The following is a 10,327-nucleotide window of genomic DNA, read 5'->3' on the forward strand; positions in this document are numbered from 1 at the left end:
TTATTTCTGATACTATTTAAGAAGCCGTGGAGAATTAATGCCTCACCTCGCAATGCAATTTTTTTAAAATCTGATAACATTTATTGCCCGGGAGTGTAAAGATGTATGAATCTGCGGATATATTTAATGTTGTTGGTGCATACATGCTTATCAGATGGATGGTTTTTTTGCCAGTGTTTCAATTATAGTGTAATGAACTATATATAAAACTAAACAACTCACAAAGTATAAATTTCATATTTCAAAAGTTTAGATTTGAAATACAATTCACAAAATCATATTATTATATATTTCACATTATGTACAGTTCACGGGTTCATCTTACAGTGACTTGGATCATTTTATAATTCGAAGGTATTCACATACAAAAACTCAAAATATTACATATTGACATCATCCTATTGAACATATGATCCTTTATAATTCATATAAGTATCCATAAACTTATCAACGAAATCCAGTTTAACTCTGTCAATCAATTTTCAACCAAATTCACGAGTATACTTATAATGCATGGAATGGGACCATCGTATGATTCAATGAGTATTTATACTACATGCGATTATCCAAATCCAAACTATATATAGTGCGCATGATCGTGCTATAATGATTATCTTATAAATCATAAGTACTCACATAGATCAACCAAAAATGTGTGAAATTAAATCGGTGATGCATGAGATCATCCTATTGTACAGGGAAAGATCTTACAATTATGGGTTACTCATATCTTACACAACAAAACCCATATAGCTAACGATCGAAATCAAGTTAAACTCCTATTGATCGAATCTCACGCTACAATGTACAGTATGTAGCATGAGATCATCTTATAATGTACAAGGTAATTTTGTAATACATACACCAATGAACTAATCAATGTAACTTAATATATCTTGGTAACCAATGGAAATCAAGTTTAACTCTTATATCCAAAAATTAGAACCTTCTAATTAGTTCATGGGTATAGGTATATTCGACCATTTGAAATATACATTATGTTCTCTATGATGCACGGGCTCATCGTATAATTTAGAGGCACCCATAAACTAAATCCATAAGATCGAGTTTAATTATCTAGATCCAAAATGGAATCAAATCTTATTCCTTTAGGACAACTTTCCCCTAATACATGATATCGTCTTTTAATTCATGTGTATATACGCACGAGATCATGATATTATAAGAATAATTGATATACACAGAGTGTAAACTTTAATTTCCTGTTTTCCGTTAATGTATAGTGTTATTATCTTTTTGCTGTCTTCCTTTAGTAAAGTTTGTGAAATGTCTGTGTTTGTTTGTAATAGCTATGTTCGTATGCTATAAATACCTTTGTAACAATCTTTCTGTCACTAATATTTTCATTTATACAATTTATAATTCATAGTATACATATTACATGAGATTATTGTATAATGAATTGCGTCATCTAATAATTCCAAGGTACTCAGATACACGAAGTAAAATATATGCAACTTAATGATGATGCAAAAACAATTTTTTATTAGGTGTCTGGATACACTTTACAATGTTACATTGATCAAGTCGAAAATCCAGAAAGTAATTTAGGGACATAATTTCAAAATAACTTTTCAAAGAAAAAAAGTTCACATTTTACAAAGCAAATTATTATTGCTTTTGATTTCTGAGATTGCCTTCTGCTTTTGGTATCCAAACACCCTTTAATCTCCGTTAATTAAATGATAATTGATAAATTTGCTAACAATCGCAATGCATTAATGTCTTAATTATATGTATACTACAGACCCAAATTGGAACCTCCTCTAGGCTGAGTGCGGGGAAAAGCCCCGCCACACCAAACGGATCGTACCCGTGTTATGTCACCTTTAGATGGAATCATTTTTTTCCTATCCATTAAATATAATCAAACTAATCAAGAATTTTGGAAGATGTTCTAATGTATCTGGGAAACGAGTGCGGAGAGAAGCCCCGCCACACCAATCAACAACACTGGGCCCCGTGCGTAGCACGGGTTATATACTAGGAAATTTCTAATCAAAATTTTGGAGCATAGAACATTGTTATGATATTTAGAAGCTCCATTAGTGGTTCTGTAAAACAACGTGGTTATAAAACCCGATCTTGCAAACTTTTAAATACCCGAACGCGTATTTAAAAACTAAGTTTGCAGTAACTTAGAATCTACCGATCTTGAACCAGGAAAGACAACTAATAAAGTTTTGGTTTTCCATGTGAGAGATGAATAGTTATAATACCCGAATAAGTTTTTGCTAATTGTTCAAAATTTTCTTAACCAAAGGTTGACCGTCACTTGCCTCCATTAGTGGAGTTATACGAGAATGGTAATTGAGTGAAGGAAGAATTTCAAAATCTCAGTTAGGTGACTAACAAAACATGAAAAAATAAAAAATGGATATCACAGGTGGATACACAGAGGTTAGCAAAAATAACAGATCCTGTAGGACCCAATAAGTAGAAGAGTCCCGACGATGTTATCAGTTTGATTTTATTTTTGTTTTATTATAATACATTGGATAATTTACATGCATTTTTTTTGTTGAAAAATGTATGAAAAAAACATTTATTTTTAAATGGATTTCTTTAAGGACAGTTTCTTCATCTCAGACTGTTTAAATAGTATCTGGTGAGGTTGGTTCCGACCATTAATCCATTAAATATAATCGTCGCATTGATACTATGAACGGATGAGTAAGTACAACTCCAGACACCTACTAAGAACGACCTGGTAAAAAAAAATTTGACACAATAGAAAACGATGATGACATGCCAACGTTGATCGAATTGGATGAACATGATGACGATATGGACGAGATTATGTAGAAGGATCCTGACATGTCACCGTTGGTCGAGATAGATGAAGAAGGAAATGAAATGTTTACTTATTGATAGAGATTATAGATAGCATGAGTATTTATTTTTAGGTACGCCGCTTTTGAAACATATTATTATTCTCCGAAAATATTTTATTTAATTTTTTAAGCCATGGCATTTTAAAATAAATGGATGCGAATTTTATAATTTATTGTGCTACCATCACGTTATTTCATGGGGACCAATGTCCATCTTGGATAAGACCTATTAAGTCGTATCATGGGAACTACGCTTAAGTAGTGGTTCAAACACGTAATGCTGACAAAGTGCTACACAAAACTGGACTCAACATAGTATTGTTACATTGATCGACTTCTAAATCTCGAAATTAATAAAGATGCAGTAACGCTGCATGTGCACTTCTAGCATTTCACATTTCTTTTTGTTTTGTTTTGTTTTGAAAATTTCATTTCACAAATTTGCAGGTGATATATATATCTTCCAAAACTTTTACGGATAAAATCGTTGGATAGAATAATTTGTTAATAAAAAGAAAAGGTTTAACAAAAAACAACGTGTAATTATGTTTGATTGCAAATATTCATAGGCATATAAAATTTAGTTATTTTAAATCCAAAATTTATGGAGTCAACTTCTTTTTAATTATTTTAATATCTTCCTATAAAATACATGAATTTAGGTTTATAATATCAAATTTGTACCATCAAATCATTAGATATATAAAAGGTGTCATACTTCCCCGTCCCTTTAAAAGATCTAACAAATCGAATATTGTTCAAAAATAGTCAAACGCAATTAACCACGGGCGCGGGGCAAAGCCCCGCCACACCAAATTAGCTGATTCCATCGACCCCGGTGCGTAGCACGGATTACATACTAGTTAAGGTAAAGTCACTGGACAGTCAAACAATTCTATGGACGTTTTTTATTTATTTATTTTTATATTCCATTATTAGTCGACATACTCATTACAAACAGAAAATTGTCCAACCCAAAATCCACAGGCCCATACGGTAATGATCTCTTTGTCTTCCAAACCTACGGAAGAGACGAAAGAACCTAAAGCAGCGACTATTTTTTTGTATTCTTAATTCCTGTTCCAATTTCACGAAATGATAATCAACATGTGTTTTCACGACTGAAATGTATAGAATTTGACGAGAGATTTTAAAACATAGTCACAAAAGAAGAAGAAGATGTTATTACATACTATCAATGGACGATCATGAGTTATAAACATAAGCTTTAGATGACAACTATAAGAATTAATTTTATAGATCGTTAATTAGGATCGTTGAACTTCATGATAACCACACAATGAAATATGCAAGAATTATTAATGGACAATACCTGGTAGCGCTAATTCATTGACGATCATTTGGAGCACCGGTAATACCTTGTGGAGGTCATGGTTTCTCTCTCTTCACCTTAGTTGTAATGAGTATCTAATCCTTGGATATAATAGTGATGAATACTGTTTTCCTTTTATAGGCCGAGAGGGGACCAAGTTCCTAGGATTTTAGTAGTAGTCTTTAGATCTCGACCATTCATCAAGGAAGAGCATAAATAGAATACTAACTCCTTATATAAACCATGGATTAGATATTTAGCAATATCCTAAATATAATCAGATTCTCACATGGGCCCAGTAGAGATAATTATCATATAAGAAATTATCTTACACTAAGTACATATATCATGTTGATGTCCTATTTGCGAAATTTAAAAAATACGCGTTATACTTCGTAATTCAATATAATTCCTTGGAACTTTGATCATAATGATATGACCAAGTCTAATCACTAGAGTATTATATATACAGCTTCGCATGTTATGTTTTCAATATAATACGACTTGAAAGATATGTTAGGAATGGAAAAAAGTCAAGTCAGTATTACTAACGTCAAGTGGAAGGATGATGTCTTCGTTGCAGTTTTTACTTCTTCACATTCTTCGGGTCTTCAGAGTAATACTTGTTAGTCTCAACATTCCTATACTTTCTAGTCTAAGCTAAACAAAGTTGACTCTAGTAATTAATCAAGTGACTCCGGATGAGTTTTGATACTAAAAAAATGACAACCAAACTTGACATACCAACGCTTGGTGGGTTCAACTGAGCTATGATCTAACAACCTTAAAACATTAACAGAGGCGCTCTGAGATGATCAACCTATTTATCATCTTCTCATCTTGCTTACCTTTCTAGTTAGATCTAAGTTTAATATATTTGATCTTGGTTTCTTGTTTTACAATTTTAGATCTGGTTTTTATATGTCTTCCTGATTTTGGATGTTTTGTTTGACATACTTTCATTAGTAGCAAGTCTTGTGAGTGTATTGTTGATATTAAAAAAGGGTTGTACCAGAAGAAAAACTTCTATAATTAACAGAAAAAACATCAACTCAAACAAACTCAAAGCTTACATAAACACCAACATCTTCATTAACAATAACATTAATAACCCAATATTCAACATCATCAACTGCTCCAACAACAGTTTCAAAGACTCCAATACCGATTCAAATCGATCCAGACCGATTTTAACCGCTTCAGAAGGCCTTTGTTACTTTAGTTTTAGTTTAGGTTACTTGGAAAACTTTATTTTATGTTGCCTTAATTTTCAAGGTGTTAAAAAAAAAGGTTGGATCCTTACAAGATCCCATTGTTGTTTTTCAAAGCAATATCCTTTTAGAATTCAGAAATGGCTGTAATGTTGACAGTCAAGAATTGGTGGATATCTCGTAATAACCCTGATGATTATAGTTTGAACCTTATCAACATAACGATTCTGATTTTATATCGGCCACTGATCAAAATGTGAGGGGTAAGGTTTTGTCTTTTCCCTAAAATAAAAATAAAAATTACATACGAGGTAGGATCCATGGACAATCTTATATGTACACTATCCATACAAGATGGAACCAAAATTTTCATAGAGTCCAAATGATAATGAATTTGAACCCAATATTTTGATGATATGTTCCTCTTACTAAACTCTAGATTCCTACCAAAAATGAGCACAATCATACATACCAAATCTCACTATCTACCGATTTTAATTTCGATCGTTAATTTTCAACCGTTAGTTTTCAAAGTGGTAGATGGTGGTGTTATACATCTGGGATTAGGGATGCACATGGGCGGGTATAAGCCAAAACCAACCTCGCACCCACAGACTGCGGGTTTTTATTTTCATAACCAACCCCGCACCCACAAACAGCGGGCGAGTTTTGTTACGCGCCCGCTACGGGTTGGGCGGGTTTGGGTTTAAACCCGCTTTATATTCAATAATCATTAACATACAAAATAAACTACTTACTTAAGTTCTTGATAACTTAAAAAAACAAACCATAAACATAACTACATAAGTCTTCATTGTTTTAAACTAGTACTTCCAATAAAAACAAGTTTAAACAACACGACTACTTCAAAGTTCAGATTAAACTTAAACAATAAAAGTTTCCATACCAACAGTAAGTGACTCATGTCTCTTCTATCATCTTCAAGTCTCTCCTCCTACTCTTCTAGCATCCTCAAGGATCAACGACTTCCGATACCGTCTTTTTAAACAACTCTGCAACTAAATTGAAAATTATGTTACATTCCTTAAACATCTTTACTGATTCACTGACAAAAACATAAAATAGAAAACAAAGAAGAAGAACATTTTGAAGATTACCTTCCTCAATGCTAGAGGAATCATCTGGTACATACTCCATTAGAAAATCAAGATCGACAGGCTTTTGTAACCAACTTTGCGTACAAAGTAACGCCTCAACTGTCCTCGCAGACAACGAGCTTCTCCATTGACTAAGAACACGCTTCCCTTTACTAAATGCAGATTCAGACGCAACTGAAGAAACAAGTATAACTAATATATCCTTTGCCATATGTGAGAGTATCTTATACTTGGTGCTATTTTCTTTCCACCAAGCCAATATATCAAAATTGGGATCATTTGGAACACAATCATCCATCAAATACTTATCTAACTCTGAGTTTGCATCAAGAACTGGGTTTTTTCTACGTCTTTTCTTCCTTGACTCAAGAATAGCGTCAATAGAATCCTCTACCATAACATTAGGAGTTACATCCATAGCAGCAACACTAGATGACCCTTCCTCCACTGTTGAAAACATAGACTTATACTCTTCAAAGAGTCTCACAAGATCTTCTTTTACCTTTTTCATAATAATTTCAACCCTGTATTCATTGTTCTCATACAAACACTGAAGCAAAAACTATAGTCCACCTTCTTTCTCTCTTGGATCAAGAATTCGGGCAAAAAATAAAGCTGAATTCATATCTTCATACCTATCCCAGTACCTATCGTACTTGCCAATCATAAGAGTTGCCATACTTGAAATATAAGAATCTGGATTTCTGGTATCTCTAAAAGCTATTAATTGTTCATGGATGATTGCTAATTGCCATAAGAATGTATGTGATGTAACATGTGTTGAAGCAGAAAACTTAGCAGTACAGTCAAAGAATACCTTAAAACACTTCACAAGGCCTCTGGCATAATCCCAATCTTTAGCATAAGGAGCATGCTGCTTAGACTTTGTCTTCTTTTTCTTTTTCAGTACTAGCTTCCTGCCTCTTGGATTAGCATTCATACTTTCACTGTCAGATTCAGAACTAGATGAAGATTCGGAAAATAACTCTCCAACGTCAGAATTATCAATATCACAAAGTATGTCTTGAATATTAGGTAAAGCAAATGATTCATCTTCAGGGAAAATATACTTCTTTTGGAACTCTTTGCCGTTCCTTGCTAACCTATTAAAAACTCTCTCATACTTTTCAGCCGCCTCTAACATCAAATATGTGCTGTTCCAGCGAGTTTTAACATCTAATATCAACCCTTTCTTGGAGTCAATCCTTTCTTTTGTACAATACTCTTTAAATGTGGCCAAACTATAAGGATAAGAAGTAACATACCTAACAACTGACTTGATCCTCTTAGTCGGCGAGTTATATTTAAGTATTGCATCTCTTATAACCAGAGTAAGGACATGTGCAGCACATCTGACCTAATAAGAACAAAAACAACAGAAACTTAGAAATTGCATTGGTTGAATGACTTCCAATTTCATTAGTTACACATATATAATTTAATTATTCGGTGGTGTCCATGTATCTGTTGTTAAAGATACTCTTTGTTTGTTCGCCTTGAAATATGCTTTCAACAGTTTCTTCTCATCAATATACATTTCTATAATGTCTCTGTAAATTGTCATACGACTTGGAACCTGAAATCTAGGCTCAAACTCTTGAAGCATAGACCTTAAACCCTCTGATTCAACAATTCTAAACGGCAACTCTAGCTTAATTATAAACTCCACTAAACGCCTTCTACACCTCTCATAACTATAAGAAGAAGCAACTAGTTTAGCACTAACACCTGGCTTTGGCGGTAATAACACAATACTCTGTTGTTCCTTCTTCCTATCAGGATTCTTAGGACATCTTGCCGCATGATTCTTCAAACTAGTCGTCCCATTCCTAATCTTTGCATCATAAGTATTCTTACAGTGATTACATCTTTCTTGAAGAGGATTTAACCTAGTAAAGTCTTTCACACATACATCAGAATACTGTTTTGACTTCTTATTACCTTCATCTGGGGTTGTAACTTCAGTTTCAGAGCCAGCAGGTACAGATTGAGTTGTCCCACCAGGTTCAGATTGAGGTGCTGCTGAGGCTGGTGCTGCACTTGACATTTGGCTGGAAGTAGCCATAACCAAAGCCAAAGGTTGAGTTGTTGAACCTTCTTCTATTAACCTCCCTGAAAAATATTGAGCAACCATTTATATTTCATATGAATCATACCCATTCCGTTTAAGAACCTGCATGACATTTCATTTTTACCCTCTATGGCTACAAAAATAAAAGTCTCAACTTGATCTACATTATTTACTCTTCTTTAAACTAACAATACTGTGGTATTAGCTAGTCTCGACACTAACGAAAAATATACAGAGATCCACAACTACCAACTCCAAGTAGACTTTTAATTACAAATCTTCACACATACATGGATACACAGTAAAGCAATGTAAAAGTCTCAATTTCCATGTAACTCAACAACCAACTCCAAGTAGATTAAATTTTTTTATGCTTAATATCATTACACATACAATATCAGGTTAGATTAAAATGTAAAGATACATAGTGACTATAAACCCAATCCCATGTTATCAACATACTGTACCATTAGTACTGTTGAGCAGGAGCGAGTCTTAGTACATAAAGTGAAGATTCTGCTAGGCTAGTTACTGATTCTAAAGCTTGCTTTGTTAGGTTTCAAAACTAATTAATCAATGATTATAACAACAATTAATAACTCCATAACCATTTATATTCGTATGAAATTATAAAATCTGGATGTACCCCTATTGTATCAAAGCTCTAATTTATTATCTAAACTCACACAGGATGTACTCACTCTCACTTTCAAAACTCAAACTATTGATCAAAATCTGGATCCAAATATAGATACATCGATTGATTCCAGGAAATGAAATTGAAACAAATCAAATCAAAACAAAAAATAAGAACAGTATACTTAGAATTCACAAATGAACAATAACTGATTAAGTGAGACAAAAAACCAAAGCACCCAAAATTTTCATACCTAGGAAGTTCACAGATGAAGATTAAGTGTTGAATCTGTTGATTCTTCGATTGTTGTCGATTTCTGGTGAAGATTTGAAGTTGTTGTTGTTGTTGTTGGACTGTTGGTGAAGAAATAGACAGGTAATTGTCGTTCGTAGGTGAAGAAGAAGAACTGACGAGGAAGAAGAGGATAGGCCGAACAGAGAAAAGAGTGTAGAAAGTGAATGAGGGTTATCGGTTATCCTATCTACTAGTATCAGAGTTTCATAATGGACGGCTAGGATTAGTTTTATTTAATGGTATATAATCTACGGGTTTTTTGGCGGGTATTAGCTTAAACCAACCTCGCACCCACCGACAGCGGGTTTTTTTCCTCATAACCAACCCCGCACCCACAACGGGCGGGTTTGGACTAAAAACCCACGGGTTTAGTAGGTACGGAGGGGTTTGGGTATGATGGGCGGGTCTTGTGCAGCCCTATCTGGGATTGGGATCCTTTTTTATAGGAATCTAGAGTTTAATAAGAGGAACATATCATCAAGGTATTAGGTTCAAATTCATTGTCATTTGTTTTCTAAAGGAAAAATTGGTTCAATCTTATATGTATAGTTAAGGTTGCACATGGTCCGGTACAGTCCGTTTCTCCTATGGAACCGACCTCGTATTTGGTGTTGGCCGGTACCTCATTTTGAGGATCGGTACCTGTACTTGTACCTGGTGTTGTACCTGTACTTCCGGTACCAGTCCGATACAAGACCGGTACTAGGTTTTTACCTGAAAAATAGTTCAAAATACTAAAAGTCCAAAACAACATTTCCAGCAACATCACAAAATAAATTCAGTTTCTAACTATGAACAGCAAAAAAAA

This window comes from Papaver somniferum, chromosome 8 (assembly GCF_003573695.1).
Source record: "Papaver somniferum cultivar HN1 chromosome 8, ASM357369v1, whole genome shotgun sequence".
Taxonomy (NCBI): domain Eukaryota; kingdom Viridiplantae; phylum Streptophyta; class Magnoliopsida; order Ranunculales; family Papaveraceae; genus Papaver; species Papaver somniferum.